Here is a 5,678-nt window from a genome sequence, read left to right as displayed (position 1 = left end):
TAGTACTGTTGTCTAGGGAGGGGATGTCATGTCTTGAGCTGAGGCCAGCCCTACAGAGGAAGGAGTCATTTTAATAGACCCAGGAAGCTTGGCTTCTCCTAACATCTTTAAGAACCAGGAGAATCTTCTAACATTAGTTTGTGTTCAGGAACAAATGTGTGTTTTTTTTTTTTACTTCATTAATTTGTAACACTTTGCTGAGTGTTTGCAGAAATTTTTTGTCCCACCTCTTGGTGGGGGTAATAAAGTGTGTCATTTGTGTTAACTTCCTGAATAATTCAGGTAAATACCATAAAAGCCAGCAATTTAAGAAGTGTTTTTAAAGGTGGACTTTCTTCAATGTGTAATAGTTGCCCCTGATGCCCTTTTTAAAAAGCTATTGAATACAACCCCTAGGAGCTCTGGTGGAATCGTGGGTGGTGAGTTGGGCTTTCTCCTGTGAAAATTTACCGGCTAGGAAACTCTAGGGAGCAGTTCTGCCCTGTCCTATAGGGTATTTAATACAACCATTTCTTTGTTGCTCTTCCCCACTTAGCTCAGGGGTTGCCTTCTGAAAACCAGATGATTATATGAGAGGCCTTCAGAAGGTTTGTGGAAAATGTGGAAGTGAAAGATAACGGAGCATATCTATAATGTGTTTGAAGCCCTACTGCACATGACAGCTTTGTCTCTGAAGGTGTTGGATGTGTTCTACATGTTGAGGTTTCCCCCCTCCCCTTAAGATCAAAATAAGGTTATCTAAAAATGTCATGCTTTGGTACCTTTATAGTCTGTATGTTGAGATATCCTAAACTAGACAGTCACTACTTTTTCTAAATCAAGCTTTCTCACTTAGGATTTGGGGCCAGATCATTGTGTTTGGTGGTGGTTGCCCCACAAAGATGCCAGTCACATCCTTGTATTTCCCCAGTTGTGACAATCAACAGATGTCTTCAGAAACCAAAGGTTCAATGAAGAAATGAGTCTCCTGGTCTACATGAACTTCAGCTTCATCTACTTTGAACTGAGACCAGAAGCACTAGACCAGCAGTTCTCAACCTGTGGGTTGTGGTCCCTTTGGGGGGTCGAATGACCCTTTCACAGGGGTTGCCTGATTCATCAAAGTAGCAAAATGACAGTTATGAAGTAGCAATGAAAATAATTATATGGTTGGCGGGCCACCACAACATGAGGAACTGTATTAAAGGGCCGTGGCATTAGGAAGGTTGAGAACCACTGCTCTAGACAGTGCCAAGCTGCCACTACCAACCATTCTGGTCAGGGCCACAATCAATCCTGATAGAATAGGAGAAAAAACACAGGACAGAACCTCAAATTCTTAAAAAAAAATAAAAACAACCCAGGCTTATTGACCCGTTGAGCCTGGAGGATACACTGACACTCCTGTCCTGAGATGCTCTTTAATCTCTGGACCTAAGAGTCCTGGAGGTCCCTGTTGGCCATAGAATAGCCAAAACAAAAACTAAAATGAAGACTATCACCCATGAGTATCCCGTAAACATCATCGATGTGAGGTCAATCATTGAAACCGAGATGAGAAGGTGAAGGGGCCACAAGACTAGATGAATGGGAGCAGGTCAGAAGGGTAAGAATGAACAATGCCAGCAATGTCCCAGGACAATTTGTATAGAAACTGCTGAATGGGAACCTAAAGTGCTATCTAAACTGTCACCAAAACCACAATGAACTACTACTACAAAGTTTCCCGACATTGCCAGATTCTCACACCCAAACCACCAGGCAGGTATTCTTCCCCCTCTTTCAAGAAAACCACACCAGGGCACAGAGGTTCAAGGAGCTGTCCAAGACCACGGAGGTAAGTGGCTTCTGGATCTGTCTGACTCTTACTGAGTTTGGTCTCTGAGTTTACTTTGCCAGTAGGTGAGATGCGGTCAGTGTTCCGGAAAGCTTTGGGATTGACTAGATGGCATGGATTCAACAGTTGGGTTGAAATTCCCTTTTGGTTGAGGACACAAAGTGCCAGGAACCGGCATTGGAAAGGATGGTGTTCCCATGACGACGCTGTGGCGGCCTCCTTGTTTAAAGGGAGGACTCCCAGGGGGGAGTGTGTGTCTGGGTAAGGACCTTGGTCCATTTTTGCGGAGTGTCTGTGCTACGGTGAAACAGAATGTGGGGCAGGTAAGGGTCAAGGAAGATGTATCCAACTTTGAGGCTGAGGAGGTAATGAACTGGGGAAAGGTGATGTATCATTCAAGGTCCCCCAGGAAGTAGCATGTTCCCAGCACTTGTCTGCACATAGGAATGCTGAAGCATCCAGGTGGGAAGCCATTACTACCTGACACCTCGAGGGGCAATGCGAGAGAAAGGGCATGTTGTTGCCAGAACTGGGGGAGATGGTCCCCCATATAGGATCAGCAGTTGGAGAAGAACCTCGCCATTTCCAGAACTGGGTCCAGGAAGGGAAACGGGCATTGGGGTGGGGGCCAGTGAACTGCCCTCTGTCTCCTGCCTTCTCATTTGGTGCAGGTGTTCTAGTCCATCCTGGCGCCAGGAGGCAGGGGACCCTGGGCCAAGTGGAGGCCAAAGGGCAGATCAGGCTGTGGGGACTCCTGGGGGAAAGAACCAGCGGGGCTACAGGCTGAAGTTGGGACCGCTGCCCTGCCTCCTACAGAGAATGAGCCTCGGGTGGTGCCAAGCAGGGCCTTGAGTGGCTAGATCTCCCGGGGAGGGGGGCAGGGGGACAAGGGCAGGCTGGGCAGGAGCCTCCAGTTCCTCAGGTTTCTCTTCAGGGAGGCCCTGAGGAATGTGACTTTGTGTTTGGATGTGGGCGTGTGTGTGTGTGTGTGTGTGTGTGTGTGTGTGTGTTTTGTAGGTGCGGCATTTCCATGGGCTGGAGTATTTCTCCTTGTTCAGGGCACTGGGAGAAAGACAGCAGGCTGGGCTTGTCTGGGGCCTCTGGCAGGAGTAGCTGCCGACAGTGGGGAAGGTTGTCCCAGCACTGGGGACTGGAGAACATAGCAATGTCCATATAGCAATGCTTGGGGGTAGAGCCTGGTGTTCATTTGACATTTTTCCTTCCCTGAAGGACAGACCCCTTTAGGACTTGCTCCTCACTCTAAACATAGCTCTCTGTTCATATGTGCCCACTGGGGATTTCTATGGACTTGGTTCAGCCCTACCAAGGCCCTTCTGAGTCCAGCAATGCCCTAAAACCAACCCCAGCAAGGTAGACTCTTCCTCATGGAGCTGAAAGTAAAAAGCCAATGCAAAGAACGAGCTTTGTTCTTTTGCCTTCGTCATGGGTTAACATATCTTCTGGAAAAATTGTTGCCATGGCGATGGGATATTATCTATCGCTGTACTGCAGCACATAGAAATGGCCCTTTGTGTATGAGGATGATGCTTGTGACAGGCGGGTGGGTGAATGTATAGAGCACTTGGCGTTCTCAGGAGCTGGTTCCCAGCATTCCCTTGGTGAAAGTCGAGAAACCCAAATCAAGACTGATTCCCTTTCCCCCCTGCCCCCCCTTTCCCAAAACGGAATTTTATCTAGAAAAGGCAGGTCCTGGTGTTCTGTTTAATTCTGAACTACCCACCTTCCTTTGTGGGTCAGTTTGATACTTGTGATGGAAGCCCCCTCCCAGAAAAAAGGACGTGGTGTCTCTACTCTTTCTGTGGGAGCTACCCAGAGCAGAAACTCGCTGCCTGCCCCTGAGCACTGTTACCCCGTAGGGCAGAGCAAGCCTGCCCCAGAGGGCCCCCAAGGCTGCCATCTCGACCCAAGGAGACTGTGTGGGAAGGAGGGTTTGAACCGCCACCCTTTAGGTTAGCCGCTAGCTGTGCCCTTAACAACTGCAACCCCCAGGTCAGAGGGGGTGGGGGGTGAGGTGTGGAGGGGGCACTTTTCTCCTTGAACAAAATGGTCCTGCCTAAGTGCCTTGAATTTATGAACTGGCACAGCCCCCTGCTGGGAATTTGCATAAGCATCACCTGGGGATCTGGGGAAGTGGTAGATTCTGGTTCAGTCTGGGCTGGAGAGGCAATTTCTCAGCAGGGCGATGGACCGGAATGAACCCATTGGCAGCCCTGTTATCAACCAAGAACTAGCAAGTGGCTCTGGGGGAATAGATGAGCCCTTTCTCAACTAATAACCTGGTGTAAGTTCTTAAGCAGTACAACCCTGTTCAGGTGAAGGTCAGCCTCCCTGCTGGTTTTTAGAATTGGCCTCCCACATGTAGTCAGAGATGGAAGGAGACCCTCATCTGAAATGTTCCTTGGGCACAAAAAAAAGTCCTTGGGGAAGCTTCTTGGAGCAGGAACTCCAACCATTTGGCCACCCATCTCACGCCTCTAATAGACGTTGGTCTCACAGGTAAACAGCAGCTGTTTGTTGCTGACAAAGGAAAATCACTCTTTTTTTTAGTTTATTTATTTTGTAATAGTTTTATTAGGAGTTCATACAACTCTTATCACAATCCATACATACATCAATTGTCTAAAGCATATTTGTACATTCATTGCCCTCATCATTCTTAAAACATTTGCTCTCCACTTAAGCCCCTGGCATCATGTCCTCTTTTTTTCCCCCCTCCCTTCCCGCTCCCCCCTCCTTTATGAGCCCTTGATAATTTATAAATTATTATTTTGTCATATCTTGCCCTGTCCGATGTCTCCCTTCACCCACTTTTCGGTTGTCTGTCCCCCAGGGAAGAGGTCACATGTAGATCCTTGTAATCGGTTCCCCCTTTCCAACCCACTCTCCCTCTACCCTCCCAGTATCGCCACTCACACCACTGGTCCTGAAGGAATCATCCGCCCTGGAGTCCCTGTGTTTCCAGTTCCTATCTGTACCAGTGTACACCCTCTGATCTAGTCAGACTGGCAATGTGGAATTGGGATCATGATAGTGGGGGGCGGAGGAAGCATTTAGGAACTAGAGGAAAGTTGTAATGTTCATCATTGCTACATCGCACCCTGTCTGGCTCGTCTCCTCCCCGAGACCCCTCTGCAAGGGGATCTCCAGTGGCCTACAAATGGGCTTTGGGTCTCCACTCCGCACTTACCCCCCTCATTCGCTATGGTAAGATTTTTTGTTCTGATGATACCTGGTCTCTTCGACACCTTGTGATCGCACAGGCCGGTGTGCTTCTTCCATTTGGGCTTTATTGCTTCTGAGCTAGATGGCTGCTTGTTTACCTTCAAGCCTTTAAGACTCCAGACGCTATAGGCGGGCACTATCAGCTTTCTTTGCCACATTTGCTTATGTACCTATTTGTCTTCAAAATGGAGGTGAGCAAAGAATGATATGATTTTTTGTTCTTTGATGCCTGCTAACTGATCCCTTTGGCAGCTCGTGGTCACACAGGCTGGTGTGCTTCTTCTATGTGGGCTTTGCTGCTTCTGAGCTAGATGGCCGCTTGTTTATCTTCAAGCCTTTAAGACCCCAGATGCTATATCTTTTGATAGCCAGGCACCATCAGCTTGCTTCACTGCATTTGCTTATTCACCCACTTTGGAAAAGCACTCTTAATGAGGAAGTTTAGAGGCCTTCTTTGGAAAACGAAGGTGCCTTGGCAGTGCTGATGGGGAAGCGGACAGTAAAGTCGGGGGTTCAAACCCAATAGTCACCCCATGGGAGAAAGTGGAGGCTGTTCCCTCCCAGAGAGATTGGCAGCTATGGAAACTTTAGCTAGGGTCACTATGAGTTGGCATCCACT

The sequence above is a fragment of the Echinops telfairi genome, unplaced genomic scaffold (assembly GCF_000313985.2).
Source record: "Echinops telfairi isolate 266 unplaced genomic scaffold, ASM31398v2 ScPeMD7_53;HRSCAF=182, whole genome shotgun sequence".
NCBI lineage: Eukaryota > Metazoa > Chordata > Mammalia > Afrosoricida > Tenrecidae > Echinops > Echinops telfairi.
The sequence above is the reverse complement of the archived record's forward strand: the minus strand, read 5'-3'. Positions refer to the sequence as shown.